This window comes from Ovis aries, chromosome 26 (genome assembly GCF_016772045.2).
Source record: "Ovis aries strain OAR_USU_Benz2616 breed Rambouillet chromosome 26, ARS-UI_Ramb_v3.0, whole genome shotgun sequence".
NCBI lineage: Eukaryota > Metazoa > Chordata > Mammalia > Artiodactyla > Bovidae > Ovis > Ovis aries.
In genome coordinates, this window is record NC_056079.1 from 4,020,181 (window position 1) to 4,035,855 (window position 15,675).

General features: G+C 40.8%; 1 protein-coding gene across 1 annotated transcript in view; it reads right to left on the reverse strand.

Moving 5' to 3' along the window:
- CSMD1 (CUB and Sushi multiple domains 1) overlaps positions 1-15,675 on the reverse strand; it is a 2,070,567-nt gene that overhangs the window by 1,718,389 nt on the left and 336,503 nt on the right. The window lies entirely within an intron of this gene.

The following is a 15,675-nucleotide window of genomic DNA, read 5'->3' on the forward strand; positions in this document are numbered from 1 at the left end:
CCCCAAGGGATACACATAACAATATCTTTGAGTTGTTTTGCAGATACTGAAATCCCAAGCAGGAGGAAGAAGTTAACTGTGGGCTGCCCACAAACAGGTACACCCTAGACCTGTTAGAACCCGAAGGTTGATGATGCTGACTCCTGATTACCTCACCACCAACCAATCAGAACAATGTCTACGAGCTGACCAGACTCTCTTTGAACCATTTCTATAAAACTCCTCGGTGTCTCTCCAGGGTGGCACACACACTTTGGAGGGCATTAACCCACTGTGGTCCTCTTTGCCTGGCAAAACAATAAAGCTGTTATTTTCTACTTCAACCAAAACTCTCTCTGAGATTTAATTCAGTTTTGGGGTACAGAGCCTGGATTCAGCTTCAGCAGCAAAAGCATATGAAATATGGTAACTTTTTTTTTCTATTATTGAAAATTCTGTTATTGTGTTTTAATTCACAATAGTCACTTGTCTGTCTCTGTACAGATGAAAATAACACTATTTTTTTTCTCTAGGCATGATCTAAAATCTTGAATGAAGCAAAGAGTTATCAACAGACTTTCTAAACAGATTTTAGGAACCCATGATCAGGGTTTTGTCAATTTGTTTCAAAATAGGAACTTTTCTTTGTGATTTATGACATGCATTAAAATAGTCCTAGATAACAACTCAGTGCTGTCAAGTCAACCACAGGGGTCCTGATCGCAATATGACACTTGGGTAGTTAAGTTGCCCCAGGCTAGAAAAAATCGTAACACAAATGGCGAAAAGGAAACAGCAGAGGGAAAGCTATTTTCAAATGCAATTTCTTTGGGACACCAAAGCACGTCAAATATCATTTTGACTTTGCACTGGGGCTTTTGCAAGTAACTGATCTTTATCAAGTGCCATGCTTATGACAGAAGGTGACAAGAAACGAAAAAGCCTCTTGATGAAAGTGAAAAAGTTGGCTTCAAGCTCAACATTCAGAAAACGAAGATCATGGCATCTGGTCCCATCACTTCATGGCAAATAGATGGGGAAACCGTGGAAACAGTGTCAGATTTTATTTTGAGAGGCTCCAAAATCACTGCAGATGGTGATGGCAGCCATGAAATTAAAAGACACTTACTCCTTGGAAGAAAAGTTATGACCAATCTAGATAGCATATTCAAAAGCAGAGACATTACTTTGCCAACAAGGGTCTGTCTAGTCAAGGCTATGGTTTTCCTGTGGTCATGTATGGATGTGAGAGTTGGACTGTGAAGAAAGTTGAGCACCGAAGAATTGATACTTTTGAAGCATCAAGTTGGAGAAGACTCTTGAGAGTCCCTTGGAGTGCAAGGAGATCCAACCAGTCTATCCTAAAGGAGATCAGTCCTGGGTGTTCTTTCGAAGGACTGATACTTAAGCTTCAATACTTTGGCCACCTCATGCAAAGGGTTGACTCATTGGAAAAGACTCTGATGCTGGGAGGGATTGGGGGCAGGAGGAGAAGGGGGCGACAGAGGATGAGACGGCTGGATGGCATCACCAACTCGATGCACATGAGTTTGGGTAGACTCTGGGAGTTGGTGATGGACAGGGAGGCCTGGCATGCTGTGATTCATGGGGTCACAAAGAGTCGGACACGACTGAGCGACTGAACTGAACTGAACTGAATGCTTTTAGGATCTTGAAGAACACATACTTTCATAGTGTTATCCATGCAAAATGTCTCAGTAGATACTTTTCCCCAAAGTATATGCTTGAGGATATTTTAGGATAGAGCTGGCTTCATTTGCTCACAGTTAGGGTTTTAACACACAAGTGTTAAGGTTGGTTTTTCACATGAATTGGCTATTATCATACAAGCTCAAAAATAACATCCATGAGTACTATAAGGAGCTTTAATAGTCCTTTTCTCTCTCTCTGCAAACTGGGGCCAATTTAACATGACAGTTGCTAGATGCATGTTTTATTTGTTGATTGCATTGTCTGTTGTCTCATCTTGAAACCATTTTTCTGGATTACTCTGGATCCAGGTCTCCCAGTGCATCTAAAACAATCCTCAAGAATTAAGTTCAGTTCAGGCAAATCTCAAGTGAATATGGACATACATGACAAAGGACAGACATGATTCGGAGATGTTATTTCCTTCCATTTGGAAGGAACCCCCTTAGTGTAGCATTCCTGGTTTCTCTGTAATCACCCCTCACATGCACACTCTATTGCAAGAGAGACAGAGTAAATAATTTGCTTACTGTGTTTAAAATGGGAAAGTAGAAATCTGCAACAAGAATCTTTTTTCTCTCCAATCTTTGGGCAGCCTACATTCTTTGTTCCTTTCCAAGGACTGAGTGCGCACTTGCAAAGATGTGAGTGGAGTTTAATGGGAGAGAGAGAGAAAGGATGATGGTCTAATGAAAGAGTTTCCTAGTAGGAAGATCAAATGCCTATAGGTATCAACTGAAGACTTCAATAGTAGCTTACTTTGTAATAAGGCTGCCCACAGGTTCCTATCAGCCTTACATCTTTGTTTTATTTCTCAATTTATCCGTAACTTAGAAAAGAAGGTTATTTCTGGGCTCCCTGCCTACACAGGCAGACAACTTAGAGAGGTAGACTCTGATTGGCCAAACAGGAGCTCTCTCTCTAGGACAACAAATAACTATCCCTGGAAAATGAGTCTAACCAAGTTCTTGACACATAGACCCATATTAAACCTCTTCTTATGTTGTGGAAAACTTCATTCCATTTGTCCACCAAAGGAGACCCAATTCCACATATATATGGAATTTAGAAAGATGGTAACGATAACCCTGTATGCAAGACAGCAAAAGAGACACAGATGTATAGAACAGCCTTTTGGACTCTGTGGGAGAGGGAGAGGGTGGGATGATTTGGGAGAATGGCATTGAAACATGTATAATATCATATAAGAAATGAATCGCCAATCTAGATTCAATGCAGGATACAGGATGCTTGGGGCTGGTGCACTGAGATGACCCAGATAGAGGATATGGGGAGGGGGGTTCAGGATTGGGAACACGTGTACACCTGTGGTGGATTCATGTTGATGTATGGCAAAACCCATACAGTATTGTAAAGTAAAATAAAGTAAAAATTTTAAAAAAAGGAGACCAATGGGCTCTTTCCTATTGAAAATTCTAAGGACTGTATCTAAGATTCAGTTTTTTTGTTTGTTTGTTTGTTTTTTAATTTTATTTTTACTTTATTTTACTTTACAATACTGTATTGGTTTTGCCATACATTGACATGAATCCGCCACGGGTGTATACGAGCTCCCAATCCTGAATCCCCCCTCCCACCTCCCACCCCATATCATCTCTCTGGATCATCCCCGTGCACCAGCCCCAAGCATCCTATATCTTGTATCGAACATAGACTGGCACTTCATTTCTTACATGATAGTATACATGTTTCAATGCCATTCTCCCAAATCATCCCACCCTCTCCCTCTCCCTCACAGTCCAAAAGTCCATTCTACACATCTGTGTCTCTTTGCTGTCTCGCATACAGGGTCATCATTACCATCTTTCTAAATTCCTTATATATGTGTCAGTATACTGTATTGGTGTTTTTCTTTCTGGCTTACTTCACTCTGTATAATCGGCTCCAGTTTCATCCATCTCATTAGAACTGATTCAAATGTATTCTTTGTAATGACTGAGTAATTCTCCATTGTGTATACGTACCACAGCTTTGTTTTGTTTCTTCTGATTTCATCAAAAGATCTTTCCTTCAGTATAGGCAAACAACATCCCATGAATCTGTTTCCCTTCCTCCTATAGATCTTTTCTTTGTAATTATAATAGAACAGAAACCCTTTTCATGTTAATATTCAGGCTCCTTCTGTTCCCACCTGACCTGTCTCCAACCCAACTTCTGAGGCTTTGAAAGTAACTTCTAGGAGACAGAGAAAAACAAAGCCAAGAGAATAGCACAAATAACTGTCTTCATGGAAATGGGAGGCTACAGACCTGACTCCTGGCTTACTTTTATTTTTAATTGAAGTAAAATCTTTAGTGATCAGAATTTAAGAGAAACTCAGTTTGTAATATTTGCTTCTGTTACCTGCCAGCACAGAAGACACAAGAGATGTGAGTTTGATCCCTGGGTCTGGAAGGTCCCCTGGAGGAGGAAATGGCAACTCACTCCAGTATTCTTAACTGGAAGATTCCATGGACAGAGCAGCCTGCTGGGCTACATTCCATGGGGTCACAAAGAATCAGACATGACTGAGTGACTGAGCACAGCCACAACACAAAATACTTTATAGAGAAATAGCAGTGGAACTGATTAAACTGAGTGTTTGCAGAAGAATAAGTATGTATGTAACTTTGTGGTATTTGCTATAGGAAAATATGGCACCTTAACGATGTAGTTGAAATGCCTAGATGATACAAGACCTAAAGAGGCCACAAAGAGATGTTGAAGGGAAATACCATTTTAATAAGCATCACTACTCACTTACAGTAACATTAAAATTGATTTATAAGATTTGATCACTAAAAGAACCTCAGCAAAATATGGACTGGAATTCAGCTAATTCATTTATTGGGAATGGGAGAAAATGCTTCCCATAATTCATCGAATATTTATTGACTATAAACTGCTTCCACTGCTTTGGTCCCTGGAGTTCTATCAGGGAAGACAGAAACCCCGGCCCTCCGTACTCCATTGTGGTTTAGAGGGCTAGGCGATAAACAACAAAGGTATAAATACACAAATTTTATGTTCCCGCTGGAGATGAGATGTGTCATGGGAGGGGAAAAAAGATACAGAAGAGCGAGAATTAAGAAACCACCAATGGTATATAAATCGAATTTAACCTCGGTTTCAATGGGAGGTGACCTTGACCAAAGAAAGAGTAGGGGAGATGCAGTCTGCAGCATGAATCAGCACATTAACATATATTCCTCATTAGTAGTTGTTAAGGAAATGTGAATTAAACCACAGTGAGAGATCTTTAAGCACTTATCAGTATGGTAAAACTTTAAAAAAGTGATACTATTCAATGATGGCTAGGGTGGAGAGAAAACAGACCACTCATACATTGCTGGAACATGGTACAGCCATACTGAAAAGCAGTTTGCAGTTTCTTTTAAAAACTAAGACTTCAGCTACCATACAACGTAGTACCTGCTCTGCTGGGTATTTAATTCTAGAATTCTGAAGACATGTTCACACAAAACCAGTACACAGATGTTTGTAGCAGCTCTGCTGGAATAGACAAAAGCTGAAACAATCTACATGTCCTATCACCAGTGAATGATTATCTGTACGTCTGGAACATGTATCACTTCTCAGCAATAAAAAGGGACAGGTTACATACTGATACACAAATCTCGGAGAACTATGCTGAATGGGGGGCGGGGAACCAACAGTTTCAAATGTTACATACCATATAATTTAATTTATACAACATTCCCCATCAAGATAACAAAATTCTAGGAATGGTGAACAGGTTAACAGTTGTCCTGGGTTGGTAAGCGGAGGTGGGGTCAGGAGGGATGTGAGTGTTGGCTACGAACAGGTAAAAGGATCTTAGTGGTAATGGATATATTGTACAGGTTGATTTTAAATGTTCTATAACTTGATCATATTGATGTCAATACTCTAGTAAGAAGTAACCACAGAGGGAAATAAGTAAAGGGACAGGAATTTCTGTATTAGTTTTACAAATACATGTGAATCTAAAATTATCTCAATATGACAATTTGACTAGGAAAAAATACAGACTAAAATCAATTCCTTTCTCATAAGAACAGTAACTCCTGATCATCCTAAATCCCCAAAACTGTTGAAATTGGAAATATGTTTGTAGCAGGCAATATAAGTTGGCTAAACCCAGTGTTAGCATGAAGATGAAGAAAAAAAACAGCATGTTGCAAGATGGATGAATAAATATATATGTATATATATATCTAATATAATGAATATGATATAGCATATGATGAATATATATGTATATTATATATTCACAGTTACTATCCTCTAATATGACTATCTGAACTAATAGGATTTCTACATAGTTATACTAATCTGTGGGCTTCCCAGGTGGTGCCAACAGTAAAGAAACACAGATTCGATCCCTGGGTTGGGAAGATCCCTTGGAGAAGGGAATGGCTACCCACTCAGTATTCTTGCCTGGAGAATTCAATGGAAAGAGAAACCTGGCGACTGCCAAGAATGGGACACGACCAAGCAACTGAGCACAATCTCTAGTATTATTATGATAAAATCAACATAAATTTTTCTGTTAGGAAAGTTCACATTTCATGAACAAATGCATCACTGACACATTCAGGTCAAATAAACAAATGTGTTTACACTTCACACAGAAAGAGAAGATCAGAGATGGAGAAACACCACACACACTTATGACTTTTCAAGCTCATGACGATCAAATGTGTCAACTGCAATGGGAATGAAATCCCTCCACTGGAAATTCACAAACCATGTCTAATACTCAGTTTGTTCTCAGAATTATGAAATACACTTTTGATAATTCATAGCAAATTTAATAAACATTCCTACTCAGTAGGCAAATAAGGAGTTTCTAAAAATAACAGAGGACTGAATTATTTGGAGGAAATGAGAAAACACATGGGGGCAATTTTTAGGAACATGTATTGTTCTTGAAATTGCTGAGGAGAAGGATTGGATTTTACAAAAAGGCCACACTGACACACTTTTCTTTTAATAACGCTAATTTCTTTTTATTTTCTCCAGCGAGGCACTTTGTTTCTGTGCTTGGGTGCCTCCCATCGTGAAAGCCCATCTGTGTGTTCTTTTGCGTACGTTCCCTGGTCTCCCTGGTGAATGCTAACGTGAAGACATGAGCCATGTGTCCAGCGATGTCAGTCTGAACCATTACTATTCCTCACACCATGCTCTTCAGAAACATGAAATCCCTTCAGCAGCCCCTTCTCTTTGTGTTCTGTTTTCAGGAAAGTGGCTACACTGTGCTGTCAAATTTTCTGCAATTACTCTTCACATCCACCTTCGCTTCATTATTTCCATTGACTGTGGATCTAGCCCTTTCCCACTGGGGATGCGCGCTGTGAGACAAACCAGCTCCCTCATCGTCAGCATTGTGTCAGGGCACGCATCACTGTATTGAAACATGCAAGACCGCACATCCCTATGTGAGTCGGACCACAAAAGAGGAACAAAAGAGAAACAATAAAAGGAGTTACTATGATGTGGGCAGGTGGGTAGGCAGAGAAACATGGCCACATGTTTACCTGCTGGATATTTCCTTAGATCCCCTCCTTCCTTTCAATCTCATTGATCGGAATGGTTAGTTTTAATATTCTGGAAGCATGAGGATGCTTAGGATTCCTTCTCTTATTTTTATTTTTATTATTTATTTATCTAATTTTTTTGTCCACTCCCCATAGCTTGCAGGATCTTAATTCCCCAAACAAGGATTGAACTCTCACCCTTGCCATTGAAACTTCCTAACCAATGGACCACAAGGGAATTCCTGAAACTTCTTACATTTGAATAAAGCTCTTTAAAATTTTAAGGTATAAAGTTGTTAACTTCTTTTTGTTAACTTGAAATTTTCAGCAGTTATGTTTCAAAACTATTTTTACATAGCTTGTATTCATCTTCTCAGGGTCGGAGGCTGAGGCACAGCAATGTTGTTCCAGAAGGACAATGATTCAAACAGAAATATTTGGAAAGGCATGCAAGAAGAATGGTGAATTAGAAGGCACCTGGCAAAGCCTCACTAGATGTCTTACAACTCAGCTCATAGCACACGACCCGTACGCCAGCTACCTTATGATATCTTGACTGTCTGTACATTAATATTTTATTAGAAGTAAAAGTATCAACTTCAGAAGTCGTTGTTGTTCAATTGTTCAGTCATGTCCAGCTCCTTGAAATCCCAAGGACTGCAGAATGCCAGGCTTTCCTGTCCTTTACCATCTCCCAGACTTTGCTCAAACTCATGTCCACTGAAACAGTGATGCCATCCAACCACCTCATCCTTTGTCATCCCCTTCTCCTCCTGTCCTCAATCTTTCCCAGTATCAGGGTCTTTTCCAATGACTTGGCTCTCCACATCAGGTGCTCTATTTTATATTTGGTCTGTATTCTAAAAATGAGGGCTGAAGCACATCCTTACTGTAAGCAGTACTCTCTGGTGTGTGTTTTGATCCTTCACTGTGTGAACGTTATCTGTACTAATACAAAAGTATATTTGAAGGTTACCAGGAGATATACTGCATGAACCATAATGACGTATCTTCATAGGACTCAGGACACTTCAGACAACCCACAAACAACTGCTGGTGGTGACTCATTGAGAAACACAGGTTCACAAAAACATATACTACAGAAATAACAACAACAACAACAACAAATTGGGACCTAATCAAATTTATAAGTTTTTCACAGCAAATGAAACCACAAACAAAATGAAAAGACAACCTACAGAAAGGGAGAAAATATGTGCAAATGATGGAACCAACAAGGGCTTAATTTCCAAAATATACAAACAGTTCATATAATTTAACAACAAAAATAAACAACCTAATTAAACAATGGGCAGAAGAACTAAATAAACATTTCTCCAAAGAAGAAATATGGATGGAAAATTTGTTGTTCCTGTTTAGTCACAAGTCATGTCTGACTCTTTTGCCACTCCATGGATTGTAACCCACCAGGCTCCTCGGTCTAGTTGGTGTTCTCTAGACAAGAATATTGGAGTGGGTTGCCATTTCCTTCTCCAGGTATCTTCCTGACCCCAGGATCAAAGCTGCATCTCCTTCATTGGCAGGTGGGTTCTTTATTGCTGAGCCACCAAGGGAGCTCACAAATGGTTAATAGGTACATTAAATATGCTCTACATGGCTAATAATAGAGAAATGCAAATCAAAACTACAATGAGGTATAACTTCACACCAGTCAAAAAGGCCATGATTAAAAAGTGTATAACTGACTAATGCTGGAGAGGGTATGAAGAGAAGGGAAGGCTCCTACATGGTGGGAATGCAAGTTGATGAAGCCACTATGGAATACGATACGGAGGATTCCTAGAAAACTAAAACTAGAATTACCTATGATCCAGCAATTCCATTTCTGGTCATATATCCAGACAATCCTACAATTTGAAAAGATACTTGCAGCCCTATGTTCATGCTGCTGCTAAGTCACTTCAGTCATGTCCAACTCTGTGCGACCCCATGGACGGCAGCCCACCAGGCTCCCCTGTCGCTGGGATTCTCCAGGCAAGAACACTGGAGTGGGTTGCCATTTCCTTCTCCAACGTTCATAGCAGCACTATATACAAAAGACAGGAAATAGAAACAAGCTAAATGTCCATGGGCAAATGAATGGATAAAGAAGATATGGTACATGTATATGATGGAATATTACTCAGCCATAGAAAAGAATGCAGTAATGCCATCTGCAGCAACATGGATGCAACTAGAGGTCATCATACTGAGTGAAGTAAGTCAGAAAGAGATTTACAAATACCATATGATATTACTTATTTGCAGAATCTAAAATATGACATATATGAACTTATTTACATAACAGAAACTGACTCAGACATAGAGAACAGACTGGTGGTTGACAAGGGGTCGCGAGAGTGGGGGAAGGTTGGATAGGAGTTTGGGGTTAGTAGATACGAATTATTATATATAAGAAGAGATAAACAACAAGATCCTGCGGTATAGCACAGAGAACTATGTTCGAACTATATTCAACTATATTTTCCTCTGATAAACCATAATGGAAAAGAATATAAAAAAGAATGCATGTATATATATGTATAACTGAATCACTCTGCTGTATAGCAGTAATTAACACAACACTGTTATATACTCATTAAAATGTCCAATACAAAGAAAAAGAATAATATGTTTCATGTACCGAGTAACAGTGCATTTCCACGGAGAGTGCAGGAATGCAGTTGTGTGTGGTGATGATGGTTGTGTGTGGAAAGGGCTTTATTCATGGAACAGAGCCACATGGCAAGCATATCTGTGTCCATGCCAGACTCTGGCTTTATTTACCAAGAGGCTCCCCTGGACTTGAGTCCACTGGATGCTGTTTCCCTACCAATAATTCTGAACACAATGATGGCATATATCACAGAGCATCAAACACTGCTGGTTAAAACCGTGGCTTGAAAAATAGCTCTGTTTCCCAGTACTGTTCCCTGTTAGGACCTTGCGGCATGATTTATACACCGACAAAGCTTAGTACTCTTCTATTTTTCTTAGTATTTTTCTTGTCCTTCCAGATGAAAGAGTCAATCCTTTTGTCATTAGGGTCATGAAATCACCGCTCTGCAAATGCCGCCCCAGGTTGCTGACTGGCCCTGGGGAGACGCTAATCTGGCCAATATCTAGATCCTGTCTGTAGCCCCAGTTCACGCTGTTTGGGTATACACTAAAACAGCACACATGTATTGCAGTTGTGTCATTTGGCTAATCAAGGGGAAACATTTCATGAGGAGTAAGACTTAAACATTTTGGCCGACAAGTTTATTGTGATAATACTGAAAGTACGGGAGAGCAGTCAGTCGCTGCTCTGGAACAATAGCAGTGGTGTTGGCCAAACGCGGCTGGCTGTCTTCCAGGCAGGGGTCCTGTCCGCCTCCCCACCTGGATTCACCTGACACTTCCAATGGACTCAAATAACTCATCCTCAATAGGGCCTCTCTCAGCACAGAGAGATTAAGGAGAAAAGGTTGAAAATGAACAGTGTTCGTGGTTAGATTTAATTAATAGATCCATTTTGTTCTCACCTTGGAAGACATACAGGTCAGAAAGTATTGTTGGTTATATATCTATTTTTGCCCTCTCTGGGAGGCTATCAGACTGAAGGAGCCAGTGGGGGGAAAAAAGTAGTGTTTGAAGACTTTCATCCACGCCACGTCTTTTCAAGTCACATTCAGAATGAGGAGAGAGAAACCCCCAGTTGCCGAGAATGGCTGCTGAATGGGTCAACATTCCAAAGTGAGGAGGGGCTCCCCCTCCCAGGTCAGCTTCGTGCTTCTTTCTCAAAACATCTGACACGGTTCTGGTGGCGTGTGGAGTGTGTGACAGCACTCATATCAATGAGAGCCCCCAGCTGTTTGTGTGGGAGATGCAGCATCCCTAAAAGAACCAGGCTTCCTGCAGCCAAAGAACCTGGGGACCTACTTCTGTGCCTGGGGCCCCAGGTCCCAGCCCTGCATCCCAGTGGGAGCCCCTCTGGGCTTCTACTGGCCAGTTCCTGGGACTCCAGGAATACTGGGGTCGTCACAGGGGATGCTGGTACAGGTGTCCGCATCTCCTCTATAAGAACATGTTTCAGGACTCTTGTGATCTCTTGAACTCACTCACATGAAAAGAGCCCCTGGGACCTCGTCTCTAAGATCAAAGCTAGGAAAGGGGAGGCTCTGAATTGACCACAGGGTGTAAGGATGGTGGACACTGTCAACACTCTCCACATAAAAGCAGACTTGGGAGGATGGGCTGAAGATATCTACAACGAATACAAAATCACCTAACTCCTTATGGAGAGAAGGGGGGAGAAAATCTATTTTTATTGATGCTTAAAAAAATCTTTCAGTAAAGGGTTCTTAAAATAATGAAACACAAACGTATAAGTTAAATCCCCCCCCCCCAAAGAGAAAATGTAACACTGTCACTGAATCTTGGGTAAATAAAAAGCACCAAGTACATAGAAAAATTAAAATCAAGCACACAGAAAGGAGAGATGCTTGACTATAAAGGAAAAGAAAAAGATTTTAGAGTCATGATGGAGGGAGAAAATGTGATTGTATACACACACACTCACACACTGGAATGCACATGTGCACTTCTTTTTGAAAATTGAAGGGAAAGAAAAGCTCAAAAAGGATACTGAGAGGCAAAGAGAAGTATACCAAGAAAGAAAAAGAGAGGGGGAGGGAAAGAAAGGAAGAGGAGAAAGAAAAAGGAGGCTTCTCTGGTGGCCTGTTGGTAAAGAATCTGCTTGCAGTACAGGAGACTCAAGTTCAGTCCCTGGTCTGGGAGGATCCCACATGCCATGTAGCAACTAAGTCTGTGCAACCCAACCACTGAGGCTGTGCTCTAGAGCCCAGAAGCTGCAACTATTGAAGCCTGCATGCCCCAGTGCCCACATTCTGAAACAACAGAAGCCGTGGCAATGAGAAGCCCACATGCCACAACTAGAGGGTAGCCACTGCTCACTGCAACTAGAGAAAAGCCCAGGCAGCGATGGAGACCCAGCTTAGCCATAAATAAATTAATTAAAAGAAAAAGGAGGGTAGGACTGATTCATGAAGGGGCATTTGGGAACTCATGAGTGAAACAAAGGAAAGTGGAGACCCAAGGGCAAAACCTTGGTTTCATCATTGGTGAATTAACTGATCATCACTGACTTATTTAACTTCATGGAGCCCCAGGATTGCAGGAGAATGAGGTGGAAAGGATGCAAGCATGATGCAGAGCATGGTTTCAAGCAGAACCAGAGATGGAAGGTGAGGCCAGGTCTGAGAAGGAGCCGGAGTCCCCTGCAGAGATGACCGGGTCCTGAGCAGAAGGACCATCAGTTACAGGAGAAGATAGTCACAGGGGATATTAAAGGGATAACCTTCCTGGAAGCATCAAAAGAGAGCTAAGTAAAAATTCAACAGGTACGCTTGTACAGTTTTTACCTATTTTCCCATATATTCACCAGTAGTATCTCCAGTGCTTTCCGCTGATCAACAATAAGCCTGTATTTACATTTGGGGAATTCTATTTTTTTTCCAATAATGCTGGTAGTGGTTTAGTCACTAAGTCATGTTCAAACTCTTTTGCAACCCTATGGACTGTAGCCTGTCAGTCTCCTCTGTCCATGGTATTTCCCAGGTATGAATACTGGCGTGGGCTGCCATTTCCTTCTCCAGGGCATCTTTCTGACCCAGGGGATCAAACCTGGCACTTGAAACATTGCACGTGTGTTCTCATGCTAAGCCATCATACTGTTTCCTAGACACCAAGTTCCTAACTTTTCAGATTGACAGGAAGAGCCTACAGAGAGCTGTTCAGGCTGAATCACACACTCTGCCTTCACAACACACCTGAGGTTGACAGATAAAGCAATCCTTTATCCAGATAAAGCTGCATAAGCCTTTGCAGCTTTTGAAGCATATTATCTCCTATGATCCTGACAACAATCCCTAGAAAGTAGGTAAGGGCACTATTATCCCCATTTTGCTAAGTGCTAATTACACAATTCAGCTTTGCTGAGAGTTCTATGATATCAATAGCCATATTCTGTGCATCTTTGGACAGACAGGTCACCACATGGAACTCAACATATATCAGCTGGGAGGTACTTGGGACTGAAGTTCCTTTCAACAGCATCTTTACTCCTGTTTATGACACCCTCTCCATCCATGTGGAGGCCAAATTAGCTAGCTTCTCGTTCCTACCAAATGCTGAGGCTCCAGGGGTCTATCTCGCCCCACCTGCACCTTTACCTTATGTCTTGCCCCACTGTTGGCACCCTGACCCACCCCAAGGCACTTCTCAGAGACTCCACAGCTGCTGCCCTCGGTCCTTATTCCTGTCTTTATCTCTCCATTCTATGTGTCACCAGGTCCTGCTTATATTGCTTTTTAAATAAATGTCATCCTTTCCAATCATCTCCATCAGCAGCAGCACCATCTTAGTACCTGCCTGCAGCCACCCCATACCATGGTCCTCACTGACTTCTCATCTGCAACAATCTACTTTCCAAGTCACAGTCAGAGGATGAAAAACACATCTGTTATGATGGTTTACAGAGCCCATCACTATAGTTGCATGTCCACATATCTACAGATACTCCCACCTCACTTTCCCTCCTGATCCTAAGACCTTCTTTGGTTGATTTATTTAGCACATTGTTCACTTTCTAAAATCCTTTTGAACCACTGCTCTGCTTTCATCTCTGTCTCTTTCTCTCTCCCTTCTCCCCACTCCACTGGCTCGCCCCAATATAACACACTTTATCTACATATTTTATCAATATAATCAGGGATTTTATTTCCAAGCCAGAATAACTTTCTTAGGAAATATTATCTTTATAAACTAAACCACATCAAGAACACCTGATTTTATGCTTTCATAGCATCAGAAAAAAATTTTCCTTATAGCAATGATTACTGTTGCCATTTTACATCTCTCCATGTGATCATTAATGAATTTCTCCCTCCAACTGGATGGTACATTTCATTAGTTCTGCTTTTCCTCACCACTGTACCCCAGTAGCTCTTTAAAGTCCTTGGCAGGTGGTAGATGCTCAAAAATAGTAGTGGAAAGAAAGGATAGGAGAGAAGGGAGGGAGGGAGAAAAGAAGGAAATTTAATAATGTCTCAAGTTATATGTTAGAAACATGTAATTTTCATGCTGCAAAATAACTAGAAGGATTAATGAAACTATATATTGATCCCCAGGGTATAAAATACTAAAGGCAGTAATCCTTGCCTTTCATTTATTGACAATAGAGAATAGAGATAAAAACACATAGCTGTAAGACTATGTGATGATAATCATTGCAAGAGTACACACACATACATATGCATATGCACATGTGAATTAAAGGGACAGTTTTATCAGACTACATGGAGTCACAAAGTCTACACAGAAGAATCATCTATCAGTAACTTAAGAATGATAATGTATTTATTACATTTATATAAACAACTTATCATTTCAGTACAGTTCAGTCACTCAGTCATGTCTGACTCTTTGCCACCCCATGGACTGCAGCACGCCAGGCCTCCCTGTCCATCACCAACTGCCGGAGCTTACTAAAACTCATGTCCATCAAGTTGGTGATGCCATCCAACCATCTGATCCTCTCTTGTCCCCTTCTCCTCCTGCCTTCAATCTTTCCTAGCATCAGGGTCTTTTCCAATGAGTTGGTTCTGCCCATTAGGTATTACTGCCAAAGTATTGGACCTTCAGCTTCAACATCAGTTCTTCCAATGGATATTCAGGACTGAGTTCCTTTAGGATGGACTGTTTGGAGCCCCTTGCAGTTCAAGGAACTCTCAAGAGTCTTCTTCAACACCACAGTTCAAAAGCAACAGTTATTTAATGCTTAGCTGTCTTTATGGTCCAACTCTCATGTGTGGTCCATACATGACTACTGGAAAAACCATAGACATGACTATATGGACCTCTATCAGCAAAGCAATGTCTCTGCTTTTTAATATACTGTCTAGGTTGGTCATAGCTTTTCTTTCAAGGAACAAGTGTCTCATTTCATGGCTGCAGACACCATCTGCAGTGATTTTGGAGCCCAGGAAAATAAAATCTGCCACTGTTTCCATTGTTTCCCGATCTATTTGCCATGAAGTGATGGGACTGGATGCCATGATCTCAGTTTTCTAAATGTTGAGTTTTAAGTCAGCTTTTTCACTCTCCTCTTCCAATTTCATCAAGAGACTCTTTAGTTCTTCGTTTTCTTCCATAAGTATGGTGTCATCTGCATATCTGAGGTTACTGATATTTCTTCTGGCAATCTTGATTCCAGCTTGTGCTTCATCCAGTCTGGCATTTCACATGATGTACTCTGCATAGAAGTTAAATAAGCAGGGTGACAATAAACAGCCTTGATATACTCCTTTCCCAATTTGGAACCAGTCTGTCATTCCATGTCCAGTTTGAACTGTTGTTTCTTGACCTACATACAGATTCCTCAAGA